Source organism: Mesocricetus auratus, unplaced genomic scaffold, assembly GCF_017639785.1.
Source record: "Mesocricetus auratus isolate SY011 unplaced genomic scaffold, BCM_Maur_2.0 Super-Scaffold_100003, whole genome shotgun sequence".
Lineage (NCBI taxonomy): Eukaryota > Metazoa > Chordata > Mammalia > Rodentia > Cricetidae > Mesocricetus > Mesocricetus auratus.
The window spans coordinates 21,742,413-21,753,006 of NW_024429188.1; the positions used below are offsets into that span (position 1 = coordinate 21,742,413).

The following is a 10,594-nucleotide window of genomic DNA, read 5'->3' on the forward strand; positions in this document are numbered from 1 at the left end:
GTGCACAATTGGCCAACAGATTTTAATATCACAGGGTATGGAAAGGATACCACTACGGTTTCCGATTCCACATGGCATCAAACTCTTAACAAATGGGGTTTTTCGTATAACAGAATATTTATATCACTAAAAGGTTGTTAAAACAGCTCTCCATGTGTGCATGGTATGTGTGTGTGTGTGAGAGAGTATGCGTGCGCATGCGCGTGTGTGTGCGTGCATGTGCAAACATGTATCCATGTATTCATGTGTGGAGGCCAGTAAAAGATATGGGGATGCCATCCTCTGTTAGTATCACTTTTCCCCTCTTTCTTTGAGACAGAATCTCACTGAACCTGAAACTGGCCATTTCAACTATGCTGGCTGGCCAGTGAGGCCCTGAGACCCGCCTGTCTCTGCCCTTCATTGGTGTGCTTACAGACACACAAAATACCTGTCTTTTCAATTGTTGCTGGGGATTTGAACCCAGGCACTTTACTTTTTCCACTGAATCATTTATCCAGCCCATACTCCTTTTTGTAATTAAATACCTTCAAGAGGTCAAATCTTCAATAAAACCAATATATTGCAGAGGATGGAATGCAGAAGCAGATGTGAGAATCTTCTATGATAGAAATGTGTAAAAACTTATAAGACAAGGTCTCTCACTGATTTTTATGTTTGTTGTGTTTTGGAAAACAATTATTTTTCATAAAAACGTTACATAACATATGGTTTCATTGTTATTTTAAATTAATTTGTCAATGCATAAACATCAGATGTAACTTCAAAAGCAATAAATATCAACAGCTATAACCCACATAAGCAAAAGGTATTTGCTATCATCCATACAGATGTAAGGATAAAAAATGATACAGAGACAACAGTGCTTTATAATTACCGACTCAGAGATTTGCTGATTTGTGGTTGTTTAGACCAGTAAAAGCTCATTCATCTGGGATCTTATTAGAAATGTAGAAGCTCCTCTAGTAGCACTATTCCAGACATACACTTTAATAAGGTCCTCAGGCAATTCAGAGGAAGAATAAAGCGTGGGAAATACTGTATCCCCCTGTCTGCCTCATAGGTCATGATGGGAGAGATCAGGTGTGGATTGTCTTTTATTCCCTCTCCTTCAGTTACCAATATTTTCTGTGCTTCAAGACTCTGCCTTGTTCTAGTGGTCACAATTGTTCAAGCCCAATGATTTTCTTCCTTAATGCCTCTTTGGCCTGAGGAAACCTTCATTCTTACCTTAGCAAACTGGCAAGCAGGCCTGACCACTGCCACCTCCCTTTACTGTCAGGTGAAGCCGGGCTGTTTCAGCCTCTATCTTGCCCTCCCCTGTTATATATCTCTAGGCAAAAGCAGACGCTATCTTTTATGGTCACAGAGTACTCCTAATCCTCCAGATCTCACCAATCATTCACTGACATTTTCATGAAGGGCAAGTAAGGATTCTGCTCTCAGTGAGCAGCTAGCTGCAGAGGGGGGACCTGAATCTTCTTTCTCTTGTTTTCCTTCTTTTACCCTCACCCCACTTGTTTTTTTTTCTTATTTTGCAACAGACTTATTGAGATGCTATTACCATACCAGGGGCATTTCCAATTCAAGTATGCAATTCAGTAGCTTTTAATGGAGCCATGAAATTCTGCAGCTCTCTCCAGGATCATTTCTACTGCATTTTCGTCTGTTTCAAAAGAAACCACGACACGGTGTAGAGGAGGAGCACTCCAATAACCCTAGGTGGATGACTGAGGCAGGAGAATTGTGAGTTTGAGGCCAACTTGGACTACATATGGAGACTCTGTCTCTACCGCGCCCCCAAACAAACCACAAAACATAACACAACAATGATGATAAAAATAAGAGAGAACCCTATGCTGCTTAGTTATCATCTACCACCTTCTCTTGCAACTAATTCTAGGCCTCCTAGCTTCAGCTGCCTAGTTGGTACAGCCCAGAGTATGCATGGGAGTCTCAATTGAGGGATTGCCTAGGTTAGATTGGCTTGTGTGTGTGTCTTTGGCTCATTTTCTTGATTACTAATTGATGTAGGAGGGCCCAGCTACAGTGGGCAGTGCTACACCTGGTCCTGAGTTATAGAAAAATGCTGGCTGATCAGGAGCCAGAGCAAGCCAGTCAGTAATATTCCTTTATGGTTCTTGGCTCTGGTCCTGCTTGAGTCCCTGCCCTGGCTTCCCTTAGTGATGGATTGTGACTTGGAAACATAAGTCAAATAAACCCTCTTCTCCCTAAATTGATTTTGGTCATGGTGGTTATCACTGCAATATAGATTATGTAGATACTGAAACAGCATATTAACATAGTACAGTACTCTCCATGTTGTACAGTTCATCCATGTTGTAGCATGTATTGACAATTCATTTTTGTGGTTGGATCTTATTCCACTGTGTGGTAGAATATATTTTATTCATTTGTCTGTTGGTGAACATTTGAGTTGTTTCTACTTTTGTTGTGGTGCTGGGGATAGAATCCAAGGTCTTACTTATTCCAGTGAAGTGTTTTATGACTGAACTACATCCTCTGTCCTTGGCTTCTGCATTTTTGCTGTTATGAATACAAAGCTTCTGTGAATATTCACACACATGTTTTTATGTGAACACATGGTTTCAGTTCTCTTGGGTATGTACCCAGGTATGGAATTGCTGCATCCTATAGTAACTCTTGGACCTTTTGAGAACTGTCATACTGTTTTCTGAAGCAGCTTCTCTATTTGAGGTTCTACATGCAGTGTATAAGGGCCCTGAGTTCCCCACAGTCCCCCCATTTGTGAATGCTTTTCTTATTGTAGCAATACTTTCTGGAGTGATAGCTCATAGTGGTTTTATAGTCCACACTTATTGCAGTCCTTGCTCAAGGGTGTAGAAATGGAGGCAGTCTTAATTCTTTTTGATGAGGTGAGGGTGGAGTTTCCTGTATGAGGATAGATTACTGTACAATTCCTAAACCTTCTCCAGAATTCAGTTTAGAGATTGGTGGAATCATGTCTCCTCAGCCCCTGGGTTTGACGAATGACAGGGGTGGAACCCGTTTGTGGGATGTCTGATCTCAGTTGTTCATGTCTCTTTCTTTAGAGAGAGAGAGAGAGAGAGAGAGAGAGAGAGAGAGAGAGAGAGTGTGTGTGTGTGTGTGTGTGTGTACACGCTTGTGTTTGCATGCCAGTGTATATAGAGGCCAGAGGTTGGTGTCAGGTGACACCCTAACTGTTTTTTTTTTTTTGAGACAGGGCCTCTCACTAAAGCTGGAACTCATCAGTTTGCCTAGGTTGTTCAGCAATCCCCAATGATCCTCCTGTCTTTTTCTCCCAGTCCTAGGATTATATGCAGCATACACACTGAGCCGTCTCTCCCCAGCCCCTTTAGGGCTTTCTTTCAAGTGAAAAGCTACATGTAGCTTCTCTGTTCATAGTTTTAGGTCCAAAGTTTCATTCTACATTTTTGAATTTATTGAAAAACAAATAGAAACATGTAAAACTGTGATCAGAACACCTTTAACCCCAAACAAATCAAGGTTTGCTAAAAAAAAGCTAAGTTTTTTTTATACAGTTTTTTGCTACCTATCAACAAGGATGGGATTAACCTGACTGTTGGGCCCTAATAGTGTCCTGTCAGTGGCAGTGCAAGCAGTACAGAAAAGTCAGAATGCGTTTGATTAAGAATACTTGAAGCCAGAGATAAGTGGGGTGATCGTAAGAGAGCCACAAACTGCTGTAAATGGATTTGTGTCTTTTGACACTGAAAAAATGACAATCTGCGAAAATTTAGACAAAGACTGGAAATGTCCTAATTTCCCCAAAACTCTAACCTCAAGCTGGAAATTGAATTCTCTCAAAATTCTAGAATGAATTATTAAATGGAGGGAGCTTGTAGGCCTTTGGAAAGGGAGGGTGGTTTGAAGGCTCAGTGTGGAGTCACTAAGTCATTTCCACATGAACAGAGTTGACATCCTGGCACACTAGAGGCCTTTCCTGGCATCAAGACTCTACAACTTGATTTTAGTCAGGTTTATTACAATCTACTTCCTGGGGGCCATAAAATGGGAGTCTACATGCTCCTTTTTCTTCTCATAAACAAAGAGAAAGAAGGAAGAGTCGGCTTCTTTTTTTTTTTCTTTTTTGGTTTTACGAGACAGGGTTTCTCTGTATTGTTTTGGAGGCTATCGGTCCAGCCTGGAAGAGTCGGCTTCTTGAAGAGATGGAGAATTATTGACTGATGAGAAACAGTGGAGAATGTGTGTATGGTTGAACAATCCTGTCCAGAGAGTGCTAATTTAGGGTTAAACCAGAAGATATGTGGTGACAATGGTAATGATGATGATTATAGTGATGGTCCTAATACCAGTGGGTGCTTTTGAGTTTTTCCTGTGTGCTAGAAATGCATTACACCCCCAGGCGTCCCCACAACCATCCCCCACACATCTCCATACATGCTGATCTATTTAATACATATAGTTCCTCTACAAGGTGGAAAATATTGTTATGGCCAGTCTTCATATGTAGAAAGTGAGCAATTGTATTTTTGGTCTAAGGCCATACAGTAAATGAAAACCCTGGGACTTGAACTCAGAACTTACTCTCCTAAGAAGTCTGTACAGTGCTCATATGCTGGAGAAGAGCTTTAAGATCTGGCTGGAGAAACTGGGGCTTGAGGAAGCTGTCTTTTCTTTTTTGTCAGTGGGTCAAGTCTTGGGTTTGTGCCTCTGTAAGGACTGGGTTGTGAGTGGGCTGATGGAGTATGGAGCCCTTGAGGCTCAGCTTTGCAGTTTGTTCCTCTTTCCCCAGTCTAGGATAATCTTGCCTTCCATGTGAAGATACATTGAGGTGCTGGGAAAACTGGAATTATGGAATCAGAACAAGTAGGCCCATATGGATTTAGGCTCTTTTTTCAGCATAGACATTTATTTAAATTCAAAATAATATGACTATAGTTAGAATAATGTAATAATTGTCTAATGGAAATATCACCATAGGCTCTGAAACAGTCTAAAGGTGTTCTGGAGTCAAAAATATGTAGTAAGAATATACAGGAAGCAGAAATACAGAAGCAAGTATGTTGAGTGTGGAAAGCTGTAACAGGAGGGGCTCACTAAGACACTGTAACAATGCAAACAGGAAGGCACTGCCAACAAGCTGTCTTACCTGTCAATCCTAGACAGTAGTAAATCAGTAACCTGGAATGAAGGAATAACCCCACTTAGTTAACAGGACAAACTTCCTTCTAATTTGTCTTTGTAACCAACTTCTTTCCTTTTTACCATCGATTCCATCTTGTAGACAAAGCATTTGGTTTTATTTGCACATTGGAATAAATAAAATATTCTGATCTAAGTGTTCAATTTTGTTGAAGGTGCTCAAGGATCAAACCTTTTGAAAAGGTCAACTTAGCTAGTTAGTGGAAACCATCAGGTGCATTTGCTAAACAGATGAAAGCCGTATAATTTAAAATTGGGTGAGAAATCCCAGGAATTACTGTAATGTAGATGATCAAAAGTAGACAGACGACCTTTGATTAATCCCATCACTAAGAGACAGAAGGACAGAGTCTGGTTCACAATTGTCCATGCCCAGAGGGCACATCAGAAGGTCTCCTCCTCCCTCAGATACTGGAACACAGACGAGAAGTCTTTCTTTTAGTAGCCCTTGGCACACATCATCCTGTATATCTGGTGGCCCAGGCTTCCTAGAAGAATTGGGCTCTTGGTGCCGGTGGCAGAGTCTTGAGCCAGTCCCAGATCCTTCACCATGAGTGTTGTTCCAAATCCACCTTGGTAGTTATTAGATGAGGGGACTCCATCCATCACCCCAGGTACAGGATTATAAGTGTCACTGGACCAACATCGTCCTGAGCTCATATTCAGGATTTCAGCCAACAATTTTGGGTCAAGCCCTGACCTGATTCCAAGATTCATAGCTTCAGCGGTTCCAATCATGCTTATAGCCAGTAGCATATTGTTGCAGATCTTTGCAGCCTGCCCAGTCTCAACAGCTCTACAGTATATCACAATGGAACCCATGTACCCCAGCAACTCTTGGGCAGCAGCACATTCATCTTCAACTCCTCCCACATTAATGTAAGGTTTCCAGACCGAGCAGCTCCTACACCACCAGAAACAGAGGCATCCATGAAAACAGCTCCCTTTTTCTCAACTTCTTTTGCCAATTGTTTTGAAACTGAAGGATCAATAGTACTGGAATCTATTAATGATGAGCCTTTCTTCACTTTTCTTAGAATCCCATTTGCTCCAGAATAAACTACCAAATTCATACTGGTGGAGAGCATTGTAATAATCCTGTCAGTCTTTTCAGCTACATCTGATGGGGAAGACGCTAGCTGTTCACCAGCCTCTTGAAACTCTTTGCATGCATCAGGGAATACGTCATAGAGAATGAGTGGATAGCCACGTTTTATGAGATTTTTCGCCATTGGATTCCCCATGTTTCCCAGTCCAATGAACCCAACTTAGAATCCATTGACCTAGAACACACCGCTACAAGGCTGGCTGCGGGTCGCTGACTGCTTCAATACCAGAGACCAGAGGCTGCAAGGCCATACTACCCTGAACGCACCGGATCTCTGATCTTAGAAGCTAGGCAGCGTCAGGCCTGGTTAGTACTTGGATGGGATTTAGGCTCTTAAAGAATTCTCTTTTCCAGCTGGTGTTGGTGGCACATGCCTTTAATCCCAGCACTTGGAAGGCAGGGGAGGCAGAGGCAGGTGGATCTCTATGAGTTTGAAGCCAGCCTGGTCTACAGAGCAAGTTCCAGGACAGCCTCCAAAGCCATAGAGAAACCCTCTCATTCTCTTTTCCTTCTTTTTTATAATTTATTTATTTGTATTTTATGTACATTGGTGTTTTGCCTGCATGTATGTCTGTGTGAGGGTGTTGGATCCCTTGAAACAGGAGTTACAGACAGATGTGAGCTGTCATGTGGGTGCTAGGACTTGAACCCAGGTCCTCTGGAAGAGCAACCAGTGCTCTTAACCGCTGAGCCATCTCTCTAGCCTGAATTCTCTTTTCTTAAAATGTATCTAAAATTGTGTAGTGAAATATTATGAGCCCTGTTTGAAGGATATGAAGTGTTTGCCTGCAGTTAGGAATGTTTTAGGGTCTTTGAATTCCTGAATTCCACCTAGAAAGGCCCCATTATACTAGTGTCTGGGTAGGCTGTGTGGGGACTACTTTTTTCAGCTACTTCTTCCTTTATTTTTTCCTTTGTATGTGTGTACATGTGTGTATTCATGTCCGTGTGTGGGTCTGCGTGTGTGTGTGTGTGTGTGCGCGCGCGCGTGCGTGCGTGCGTGCGTGCGTGTGTGTGTGTGTGTGTGTGTGTGTGTGTGTATGTGTGTGTGTGTGTGTTGCTCAGGCCGGTTACCGTATCCACTCAACTTTTTTTTTTGCCTGTCTCATCTGTCTCCCCTCTCAATATTCAATCCTAGAAAGATTCCTCAGTCTTGCAAACCTGTTCATTGTTGAAACTTAAGGGCACTGTAGGAGTCTGCAAAGGTAGTTGGTGTTGCTACAACACAGGCGACATCACTGAATTCCATATTCTCCAGGACACAATGGAATTTCAGGGAAGGGGCTGCTGATGTCATGTGGAACGAACAGGGCCTCCCTGCTAACCAGCCTTCTTCATAACTCAGCAGAAGTTAGGTTTCTCTACCCAGGAATCTCTCCTGGGAAATAAAGCAAAACCTGCAGCACCTCCTCCTTCTAAAACAGAGATCCCTAATTGGTTGGAAATCCTATAGTAACTTCCACGTGGGGAATTAACACTGGAGAATCCAACCTCTCTACACTGTGTGTTTGTTTCCTATGAAAATATTTTTTTCTGGTTCTAATTTAGTAGTTGAAAAGTTGATCTCTGGCTGGTTGTGTCCTGTAGGAATAGTAAGATTCGAAACTACAGTTTTGTCTAGCCAACCCTAGAGGCTCTACATTCAGTTTCCCAGGTTACACACATCCACACGGTATCTAATCCAGGCCATGCTATATCTCACCTGAGCTCAGACCTTGCTGCACTTTTACTTTTTTAGATAAATTAATATGACTAGACCATTGGAGATGTCTTGTCAGCACACTGCACTTACCAGTTCAACTTCTAGCTGATTTTACAACATAAGGAAAAACAATCCAGGCCCATGTACAGTCTGCCCTATTTCCTTTGGGAATATAGGGAATGATGTCAGGAGTAGTTAGGAGCAAGTGTCTCTTTGTGCTCCAGCTAAGCAGTTTTGAGAGGAGGCTTCAGACTATCCAGAATGGAAAGAGCCAGCACAAAAGCCACTTTCCTCTGAAGGAGTCCACTCAACTTTTATGTGGGTTCTGGATATCTAATTTCCAGCCTAAATGCTTGCATAACAAGTGTTTTACCTGCTGAACCATCTTCTCAGCCTTCCTTCTTTTAAAATCAGAACCTTCCACATTTTAATATTCATCGAACATCCCAGGATCTTGTTAGAATGCAGATTTGGATCTCGTAGGTCTGAGAAGGAGCCAGGGAGTTCACATTTTTTAACAAGCTCTCCGTGGATGCTGCTATCTGTGGTCCACTTAGAGTCATGACATTCTGTATCAGCCTTTAGAGTTGCTGAAACCACTGTTAACTCACACATGCTTAACAGTTCCTAATTTGATCTTGGACTGTCTCTTCTTTAAGAATAGGTGTACCTTGTAGCTGTAGATATAGAAAGCATTATAAAATGCAAGACATGCTCAGGTAGGTTTGGGAGAAAGGGTATTTTATTTGCAACTCAAACAAAGATTTGATTGACTTTCTGAGTTTAGCTGTCTGACATTTCAAAGAAAACAGGAAACATTTGAAGAATCAAAACATTGCTATTGCATAGATGGTCAATACAGGAATTCATTTTCATGATAAAGATGGAAAAATGATCATAGCAGAAGTCACTGTTTACGTGATGATTCATTGTTGAGGAAAACCTACATAGATGATGTCATCAACTGTTGTCAATGTACATTTACAACAAGCTCCTTTACCATGAATACCATTGTCACTATGTGCAACTGGGAAGGGGTTTTGCTGTTGTTTTGTTTTGTTTGTCTTTCATCAAGACATTTTATTCTTGGGCAGGTGGTGATGGCATAGGCCTTTAATTACAGTACTCGGGAGTCAGAGGCAGGTGGATCTCTGTGAGTCTGAGGCCAGCCTGGTGTACAGAGCAAGTTCCAGGACAGACTCCAAAGCTACATAGAAAAACCCTGTCTCAAAAAAATACCCACAGCCTATTCTTTTGTCTTCTCTGTTATTCTTTGTTTTTACACATAAATATTTATTGTATAGAATCCAATTTTGGTTTTCTGAGGAAAAACATATGATCTCATCTAAAATGAGATAGTGAACTTCATTACTTCCCAAGAAAAGGAAAATAACATAGGACTTTTAAGCATTTTAAAGTCAGCAGAGATGCACCTGAAATGAAGTCCCATGAAGACTGATGGAGGAGGAAAGGACATAGCATTAACACAAAGCACAAGTCTATTTATTCTCCTTTTCTAGACTGTTTTTAACCAAACACATCTATTCTGTTATTGTGATTTCTTTGAAGTAGTGGATATCAAACCCATAGCCTTGCATATACTAGGCAAGTGCTCTACCATTGAACTATGTACCTCTAATCTAGTGGTTCTCAACCTTCCTAATGCTGAGACCCTTTAAAACAGTTCCTCACATTGTAACAATCCCCAACCATAAAATTATGTCATTAATACTTTGTGATTGTAATTTGGCTACTGCTATGAATTGTAATATAAATACCTGATATGTAGGATATCTTATATATGACCCCCAGGTTGAGAACTGCTGCAAACCCCTAGCAAGTTCATTTTAGGGTGAGGGTAGGAGGTGAATTTGGAGTATAGAGCCATAGTGTTTGAAGTTCTCTCTTTTTGAGTTTGATCTTACTTATTTTTAAATTCATGATTAGTATGCAAGGGTACTGACATATGTCTGAGGTTTCATTAATCTAGTTGATTTCGGCTTCCTATCAATGTCTTAATGAGTTCACATCTGGACATCAATTATAGTTGCAGGAAATTAGCAACATATAAAAGCAGCAAAATCCGAGACCCAGATGCAATAGTCATCCCTGGAAAGTTCTGTTATTTTTAATATCCCCTTTGCCTTATGAAACCTATTTCTTCTCTGGTGTAGAGATTTCTGTAAAAGGTCAGTTCTGATACTGGAAGGGAGCATTTAATAAAAAATCATATGTAAAAAGATAATGCAGAGATTACATCAAGTAATAACCTTTACTCTCTGACATAACCAACCATTACTCAGAATATTGAAATGCAAGGCTATTGTGTATTGAGTCATATCTAGAGAATTAATGTGAGCTGTAATGTGGAATATTACAATGAAAAACAATGTGTTATATTTAGAAAATTAGTATAATCAATGGAAGAGCTTTCTATATTATTTAAGTTTGAAAAGCCCTTGTTTCATTTAAGGCAATGCATCTTTTAGCAATTGTTCATACTGTTGACTAAACTATCACTGAATTAAAAATATCTCATTTACATTCAGCTGTGTAATGTTTTATTTTAGAAGAAAAGATAAATGGGACAATAA

General features: G+C 40.8%; 1 pseudogene; it reads right to left on the bottom strand.

Moving 5' to 3' along the window:
• Window positions 1-5,569: 5,569 nt before the first annotated feature.
• Window positions 5,570-8,385, bottom strand: LOC101842878 (annotated as a pseudogene).
• Window positions 8,386-10,594: the final 2,209 nt, after the last annotated feature.